General features: G+C 38.5%; 1 long non-coding RNA gene across 1 annotated transcript; it reads left to right on the top strand.

Moving 5' to 3' along the window:
- The first annotated feature begins 6,370 nt into the window (after positions 1–6,370).
- LOC140927985 (uncharacterized) lies at positions 6,371–7,167 on the top strand. The gene is made up of 3 exons (XR_012164597.1): positions 6,371–6,443; positions 6,776–6,831; positions 7,048–7,167. It is a non-coding gene; the product is annotated as an uncharacterized lncRNA (long non-coding RNA).
- Positions 7,168–9,822: the final 2,655 nt, after the last annotated feature.

The following is a 9,822-nucleotide window of genomic DNA, read 5'->3' on the forward strand; positions in this document are numbered from 1 at the left end:
TATCTTTACATCGGTTCACGGCGTGTGAGAATCACAAAGGAAAAAAAAGGTTTGCAGGCTGGCTTCAACTGACGTGTAAAGATACCAATCATACACGCTATAAGGCTTCATGATAGAACACAGTCGTGATTTATATGCTAAAAAAAAGCTGTTAACAATCACTCGGATCTGTAACGGAGTGGAGTACTGTATCGTTTGTTTGACTCAGCAGCTTGACAGGCCTATATAAGTTTATAACCTTATCTTTTGGGGGTTATCTCTCTCTGCTCTGTTTTACTCGGCCCTCCTGCACTGTGCGCAGCAGTCAGTACCACGATGCAAATCACGTTTCATCTAGAGAGAACTAACTGAATAAGTCACCTTCTTGCTGGGTTTCGTGAAAATATCCTTCATTTTCAGCTTCCCCTAGTCTTATAAGGAACTTAACCTTTGCCACTCGGAGCCGGGGTATGTAATGGCCTATACTACAGGGAGGCTTCGCCCGAAGCTTGTACCTTTATCAGGCTGGGTAGAGATTTTACTTGTTAAAGTACATGAAAGAGTAGGGAAATCTGTTATTTCGGTCTATAAAAGGACCATAAAAGGGCTGACAGTTGTATCTTATAAAACCCTTGCCGTGATGCAGACGTTCGCTCAACGCTACGTAAAAAAACCGACTGTTTCCTTCTGGCTGGATCTCTAATGTAATGATGCTAAAGCTAGACTTCACTTGAAATGGGAATATAAAACAAAACTGAATGCAAGGCTGGAAATACGGCAAAAGGCTGACTTATTTGGGGCCAATATTTCGGCTAACAGTTGTACCTTTGAAAAAGACAAGAAAACTTCCTGGATTAATGATTTATTCATATTAAGAAGACGTTTGCATTTACAACAGTTAAAGGAATGGGGTGTTCTAATTTAGAAATGTGAAAGGGACACCATTTGTCAATTGAGGGTATACGAAAGGGGTACCTCTTCTCTCAAAAATGGTATATAAAAGGGAAGGCCGGCGGGGGCTGGACCTTGATTTGAGTCAAACCAGTGGGGTCAGTAAGAACTAGAGCATTAGGACAATGGTCGAAAAATGCGTTTATCTTGTTGCATCCGATTAATAGAAACGATGTTCAAAAATTTGGAAAGACCCATGCCGTGACGTGTTACTTAAAGGTTCGTGCAGGAGCCTATAGGCGTCTGGTTCGTGTAACCTCAAGCCGACCATCCTAACTGTTGGAGGCATCGTGATGTCGTGCACGACATGTGATCTCATACATTTACTGTATTTCGTAACGCCCACTCTCGGCTTGATTCAGGTAATCAGGTTTGCTATTGTTAGATTAGCCGAGCCCACACAGCAGCAACCAACAAGTACCAAAGAACCAGTTAAATGCTAACAGAGAAACTGCCTGGAAGGACCAAGCATACAAAACAGGAACTCCATTGTGGGTAAAACTCCCGGGTAAAACTCAAGGTCAGCTGTACTCCCCGCGGAACAAGCCTACTTCAAAGAACCAAAACTAAGTTTAACAAACACTTCAAATGGACAATACTACACAAAAACTCAGGAACTAACCATGTGGGGCCGAAATACATTGAATCTCCTCTTACTATAAACTGTTTATCACGAAGCTAGCAAAACCTTAAAAATACGGCAAATGAAAAGCAAAACTAAAGGCAGGTACTTCATAACACGGCAAAACACCTACGTAGACAAGAATCAAGACTAACCTTGACCCACTTGATACAAAAAAAACTAAACGTAAAAGATGAGATAAATCCGTCTTAAAAGTAACTTTCTAAATACTTCACAGCAAAGCATTTCTCCCGATCACTTGAATCAAGCCGAGAGCGTGCGTTACGATATATACGATTACCTTATCATTGTATGCAAGACCCTGAAGAAGAAGGCAGTGCGTTGCGAAATATTGGTAACAAAAAATATATATTTCCGACTGTAAAATCAGCCTTGCCTCTTTTTTACGACATGTCGCGTGACATCAAAATGCCTCGAACAGTTCGGATGGTCGGTCTGTGGTGTAACTTTGAGAGAAGTCAAGAGGATATTCAGTTAGGAAGTACAAAGACTCATTAAAATGCTGAGGAGGACATGTGAGAAAGGAAGTCTGGGGTGGATGGATGTAAGATTTAGATTGTGGAAGGGAGGGGTTAGGCTTGGATCATGGATGCAACCTCATGTGTGAAAAAGATATTTTGAAGTGCGCGTGATTGTCAAATGCATTAATTTTAAGTGGCACGTGGTAGGAAGACGCAGTGATTTCTCTATGTGAAACGTGGGTGTCTAATTTATAACGCAAATTAATTCTTTGTATCACGCAGTTGTCCTACCTCAAGCCATACGTGTCGAATTTTGCGCGCTGAAGTTCGTCAGCAACTAGTTACGTGAAGAACCTTCTAAAGGTGTGGCTTAAGAAAGGAATTTCCTTAGCTTGATCCTTGTCCTTTTTTATTTTTCAACTTTGGTAACTCTATTAGCTAAAAAAAAATTGGTCTTAGCTTCCTAAATCAAATGGTAGGCTAACGGAGTCTTAATCTGCTTAATGACAGTTAAACGACCTAATCCTCTCCGCTCTCTGTTGGCGCTAAAACTGTCACAACTGAAGATTAAGCATATCAGGGTACTGGTCGTCTTGACCCAGGCGGTCGTTGCGTAGTTGTGGGTCAGTTGTTTCAAAATCTTTATTAATGCTGGCAAAGTTTGTTCACCTTTGTACGCCTCATGGTCGACATATAGGCTATTGAGCTAAATTTTCAATATGAATTAGTATAGGTAATAGCAGGATTTGTAGGGATATTTGGCATAAATGCCACGAACGATATTTCGAAATTGTTATACGTAATTTCACGAGCCGCTAGGCGAGTGAAATTTGAGACAATTTTGAAATATCACGAGTGGTATTTATGCCAAATATCACGTACAAATCATGCTATTATTTGTTTATACTACTACTCACAAAGGTTTTGTAATATTCACATGTAGGTATTTCAAATTAAGCTGAAATACCACTGCTCTAAGCCAATCAAATTGCAGAAATTTCTCATGTAGTAGTATACAGGTGGAAATTTCGATTTTAATTTTAATTTTTTAATTTTTTAACAATCTTTCGAGTTTGGCTTTCTAGAATAGCAACACACAAATAAGGATAATTTTGGCCAATTTGGTAAAACAAACAAGCTTAGCCAGTGATGACTTCGTTCACTTCAGCCTAGACGACCTAGACTTAAAGGCTTAGTTGGCTAACCAATGCCTGAATGCCGGAGACGATGATGGAGGATTTTAGAAGGAGTATGCGGACATGACCAACCTTAGGATTATTGAATGTTGCGTTGTCATTTGCATGTTTTTAACTTTCGATAAATTTTTTCTTTAATTGTTGTGGTTCCTTCTGCTATAAATGTCACTGAAGAGATTTTAAAAAACCCCTAAGGCTCCTGTTCTTGATCACATCGCACTCTTGACAAACGTCGTCGAATTATCACGAGAAAAATCAGTGATGTTCAATATGCTGGATGTGATAAGAGCATTAGTATACTATCAGGGGCGTTGTAATCACTTAAATAAAGTGGCCGAAAATTCGCACAAAAGTACTGGCAGATCAACTCCGTTTATTAGCAGGAACTGGATATAAATAAATGTTCACTATGTTTTTGAGAAGACACTTAATTGAAAGGTTGTAAGAGGAAATAAGAGTTACGTATTTAATTGCAGTCCCAACCCAGTAAACAAAGCCTTAATAGAATTGATCTGTCAACAAGAATTTAATTAAGTACTGATTTAATCAATTAGCACTTCCGTTTTGAGTTTGATTACGTAAAAGTTGTTGATCTCCACCTCGCACGCAAGCACGCACGATACTGACGGTATGAAGATATTTTATATCTCTCATATTATCAATAACATCGCTTTGATGCATTTCGTTTGTGGTATCTGTTATGAAATGCGATACATAATTATAATTTTCTGATCAAAAAATTTTGTTTTATCCCCCAAAATGTACCAGCGCTGTAATTGGTCAACTGATCTGGTAGGTGTCTTCTCCTGAATTGAAAATTCTATTGCCAGTGTTTCAAATAAAGATCTTGCAAATGTAAAGACTTTGTAAAACGTTGGTTTTTTATTTGTTTAAGACAATTAAAAACGTGGTCTCGTTTGTCAATCATCAGCTACGCGTGCGTGACTTCCACAGCTGAGTTTCCTATTAGACTTATGTATATCATCGAAAATAAAACAAACTACAGAAAACCCATAAAATCAATTAACCTTAATGACAGTATCAAGTATATTTTAACCTTGATTGCTATTTTTATAAATTTCATTACAAACTACTAAACTTAACTTGAGAATAAATTACAACATTGCAACACACAGCAATTTAGTGTAAAAAGTACCATCTCCTTTAGAAAAATAACGATCAACCTCGTTCCTGTGTTCTCTCCCCTACCCGCTCCCTAGGGACGGGTAAGAGAGAACCCTAGGGACTAGCTTGATCGACGATGAGTTCTTAACTGTACAAACATCAACCACAAAGGACTGCAAAAGACCGCAAACGAATATGCCGAACAACGTAGGATCTATAAAGACCTGATAAGCAAAAATAACAAACAGACATATTAAATTCTGCAAGCAGAATACTGCGATACTGATCGTACTACGTGAAAGTTAACTTTTCAAAACATCAACACGACACCGAAAGAACTCAAAACAGAGCGGGATTGTAGCCGTAGACAGCTGTTTCGCTATTATTGTAGCTCGTCAGTATGGTGTAACAACCAGAGAAAACTCTGCTGAAAAATATGTTGAGTCGATGAGTTCATATCCCGTTGTTTGTCCTCCACCTGTTTCTGTTGTTGTTGTTGTTGTTCTTTTTTGTTGTTTTGTTTTAATCAATATCAATATCTAGCTCTACTCAGGAGTTCATATACCCATAGTTAATTATGGGCTCCTGTTCTACTTGGATGTACTGTTTTTATATTTTAGTGATCCTCTAGCCTTCGTGGTAGGCAGACGCTCTTAACCTCCTGTATAGAGTAACTGATTTAGACGATGCGAGGGCCGGCTGCAACGCAGGCTATTTTCCTTAAGAACCCCTCTCTAACAAAGGCTTGCAATCAAAACAACAGTTCTTCAGCACCCTTTATTGTGTCTATTCCAACTCAGTTGGTAAAAACGAATTTTTGTTTTATTTCAGGACTCCATTCAGAAAAAAGGTAAATTTTTCTATGAAAGAAAGAGGAGGATGTAATGAACCAATGAAAATGCTTGTTCTCACGCATTGAAATTGTCCGTGATTCGTTCATTCTCCCGACAGCATAATAGAAAACTTTGCGTACTTTTTCGCAGTATTGATTTCTATTCATTTCAGATCGCAACGACCTGCGCTTTCCTGCGCCTTTCTGCGCTTTTTTTTTACTCGTACCCCAATCTTGATGGCGTCTGTCTATGGGCCTCGTCACATTACATCAGTTGACCCGCGGGCTGTCCCGGTTTCCGAGATCTCGCCCTACCTCTAAATACTTTGTAAAATTTTCGATATGTATATATGAGAGGGCGGGCTGGCTCTGTTCCCGAGATCTCAGTTTTTCCAACCGAGATCTCGGTAAGCGGGCTGGAAATTTTACCATATGAACACTTCAGCCTACCCTGGGTACCAGAGCCAGTTTTTTCTCGCGAGCGACGAAGAGCTTCGTCGAACGCAGGTCGTTTACACGAGCGGCGAAGCCTTGACAGAAACCGGAAACCGAGCGTGAAAAGCATCTGGCACCCAGGGTAACTTCAGCCCGGTTACAGGGATGTAAGCTGGATGAATTCTTGCGCTGTGGATGGCATTGTCTTGCGTTGCCTTCGTATTTTCCACATCATAAGCTGCATCATAACTGCAGTGAAACAGCTTTAAGAGTTGCCGAAGCTATGATCGGCGCAAAAGTTGTTTGCTTTGTTTCTCGAATTTAGCACCAGGACTCGTCTCGAGGATCTTTGGCCTTTCCTTGTCGCGGAAACCGGGCTGAAATTTCTCATATGAACCCAAGGCAAAATTCGTCCAGGTAAGCGGGCCAGTCGGGTCAACCAGGCTGATGTGAAGAGGCCCTACGAGAGGTCTTTATACGAGAATAGATTGATTAAGCCTCTTGATTGACTGAAATTTAAACAACGGTTTTATTTGTACAACACTGCTACCCACCAGTTTGTGGCAGATAATTGATATAAAAATATTGTCCAGAAGCCCTTAAGATAAAGTTTGCATTTTTAAATATAAGTTTTTTAAGTAATCTCCCGAGTTTTCACTGATTCTTGTTCCTGTTAAACCTGTTTACCGAAACAAGGTGAAAAGCAACCGTGCTCTTGTCACGGCTTTCGTCACAATCCGTCATTGCGCGTGCAGTAAATGGTGTTTTCAGCTGATACATTTTCATCAGAATGGGAAATACTTCAAGCATTAGAAAACAAAGTAAGGCATTATTCCGACTAAAGAGTTCGGAGAGGTGACAGGGCAACATATTCATGATTGATCCTTCTAGTTCTTTGCAACTTCCATCATTTTCGATAACCTTGTCAGATATTTGTTTAAAGGGTTTTCCTAAACTTTCTTATCAAATAATACTCTTATGCGGAAAGATCTAATGTAATACATAAAGTATAGAATAAGTATAAAGTTATGCATTTTATTCATCGAGGGAAAAAAGATGACTTCTTAACACGCTAGTTGGAGCTAAGATCACTGAACTAGGTTCCAGTGACTAACTTATAATCCATAAACCCCATTGCTGTTTTATTGTGCAGATAAGAAGGATCGTAAAGAATGGAGGAAAATAGTGGAAAGGCAGCTTGCACAAAAGGTTTGATTTGTGATATAATTAGTCTAATATAAATTTATTTGATTTCTTGTTTGTTTTCCTATACCAACTGTTCTTTTTCATTTGGATCACTTTAGTAAAGAACGTTACCCTGAGGTGAGCCTTCTCGATGAGTTTTTTGTTGCTGTTAGGGCAAACTTCGTCAATAAAATGTTTGAATAAAAAGAAATTAATTAACGCTAGATGTCTCTATTACAGAATAAAGAAATGCATGATCTTCGAACAACTCTACGAATAGAAATTCAAAGGAATCAGAATGACCGTGATGCTAATGAAGGACTGACGCTTGCCATTGAAGATTTAAAAAAACAGCTTCAAGTGAGTGCTAAGTTTTACTACATGAAACAACAACACTTTATCCTTAAACAAGTTATTGGAGTATTAATTGTCCCGAATTTATTAAATGAAAGAATAGTAAGATGACATTATTGCCAGCGACGAGTGTTAAGCCGGAGTTTTTACTGATTTGTTTCGTTTCAGAGCAAGAGCGAGGAAGGTGAACAACAAGATAAAAAAATTGAGAATTGCGAAATGCGTATGGAAGGCTTGGAGGTAATTGCTTTCGTGCGTTGGTTTGCCCAAAGTACTACCTAACGCCCCGTAAATAATTCCTACCCCTTGAAAAAAAAATCATCAATTTATACACCCCTCAACGCCGTACCTTGAATAACGCACATCTTTAGTATACCCTAATTTTTAAAAAAAAAACTGCTGTCTACCTACCGTTTTTCTCAAAAACTGCTCGTTAAATATCCGTTTTTGAGGAAAAAAGAAAACAACTACTCAACAACAGCGTAGATTTTACCAAATGTCCCATGGTTACCCCACCCCGTCAAGTATTTGACATTGATACGAATTTTCTGTCGTTTCTAAAGCGTCTTTTGGTCAGGAAACTTTTCCCACAAATTAAAAATTTTGTTTGACATACCCTTATTCTTTGTCGACAACAAAAGTAGTATGGGAGGGATCGGTTAGGCTTCTTTTTTGCGGGGAAATCTCATTATCTTGCGGGAGAATACATAAACGCCAATGACGTCATAACCTTTTGTCTTTATCTTATGAATAAAATACAGAGGAATCTCATTAAGATATGGTCATGTGCTATTTTTAAGTGATTTAACCGGTCTGACAGGTTTTTTAGGTACTTCAAAGTCTGTAATTAGCTTGGTTTCGTTTGATTAGAAAACAAGAAATCTTTTCATTGGTTAATTCTGTGACTAAAAATCACTGAGCTGTAGCGTAATTAATTATGCACCTTTTATTTTCCGCCGCTGTCATTGTCCGAGTTTCAGTTCATGATTCTTGGTGGGAAAATCAAACTAGCTCTTAGTAGAACAAAAGACAATGTTTCACTTACACCGTCCCCTTCCTGCTTCTCTACAATTAATTTTCTCACTCTTTTTGTTTTATTTGTTTTATTTTAATTGTTATTTTCCTCTACAGTATTCACGCAGTGTTGCCTAACTTTAAGAATTGCACAGCTTAGCATTTTTGTTTTCAATCAACCAACGCAAAGAACTCAATGATTACTGCCTAGGTGGTAGTTTTTTTTTCCTTTCCCACATGGCTACTGCTCCTTAAAAATTAATCGCCTGCCTCATTCCAAGGGGACTTGAGTTACCGCTTTAACAGGGTCTTGTCCTTTTTGTTGTTTGTTTTTATTTTTGTTTTCTTGTTTCTTCTTTGACTTTTTAGAGACGTCTGTCTGTTCTCACATTTTGCTTAAGACAAGTAGACACTCAAGTTAAAGAGCTCAATACAAACCTGGAAACGAAGAGACGGCAGGAAGAAGAAGAAAGCTTAAATATGATTCCTTGTTTGAAGTCCGTGTTTCAAGCTACAACTGACAGAATGTCTAACATTGCGGACAACATGAAGAGGCTAGAAAATAATTTTCTTCAAATTGAGAACCGCGTGAGTTGCCCCGTATTAAACAACAAAGGTGCGGCTGCGTTGAGCTTGCAAATGTTAATTTTTGACATTTCGCTTTCTTAGAGAAATTTGGGAAATCTTAACTTGCAATTGAAGGATGGCGTCAATTGTGAGTCAGACCTGATTGCCGGCGGGTCGCGGAAAATAACAACCAGCCTCAGTAGAAAGTTAGCTGGAGAAGCTCTAACCAACTAACATCAACACACCAATTTTTATTTCAGGTCCACCAGGATATAACTGCTGAGAAACAGACACTACTGAAAACCCTCTTGAAAGAAATTTATGAACTCGAGGTGACTTAAAAGTAATATATAGGTTTAGCCATGTCTGAAAGCGAAGCGTCCATTTATATACTTTTGACTATTGAAAACCAAAAATTAGAACGAATAAGCTTCAGCCTATTTCCATTCAATTTTTCGAGAAACATTCACTCTGTTCCAAGCCTCCACTAGTAACTCGGATAGCGCCAACTAGCCTGAGTACGAGGCTGCTCTATTTGAACTTCATCAGTTCTCGTAGCCCCCTAAACTTCATGATCTTTTTTACTATTAACAGAAACCATAAATTTCATGTCATTTTTAAATTGAAAACTGTTCTTACAATTTCCTTCCATTATTTCGGAAAAGGCTTTCAGTCGTGTTAACTTTATCTGTAACGAAAGTAACCATTCTCCAAAAGAAGCGACCACACGAAAATAACTGGCGAGACCCAATGTCGATTTACATTAAATTGTGCTACCTAATGAATCCACTCAATATTGGGCTTCATTAATTTCTCGATCATTCTAAAGTTGCAAGGTCGTGTGTTTATATGCGGGTGGTACATCACTCAGACTAGTCTTCAACTAATTGTGGGTATGAACGAAATGGCTTACCAATCTATTCCTTTGCAGTTTGTTTGAGGTCATTAACGTGAATATTTTTCGCAAAACGAATGGAAATTGGAAACTTAACTTAAAGTCAAGACCGTATGTTTTGTCAATAAAAACGGAACAAAAAGCTAACTGAAAGAATCTTTGTTTAGGATGAAAATGACAACTTA

The sequence above is a fragment of the Porites lutea genome, chromosome 2 (genome assembly GCF_958299795.1).
Source record: "Porites lutea chromosome 2, jaPorLute2.1, whole genome shotgun sequence".
In the NCBI taxonomy this organism is placed as follows: Eukaryota; Metazoa; Cnidaria; class Anthozoa; order Scleractinia; family Poritidae; genus Porites; species Porites lutea.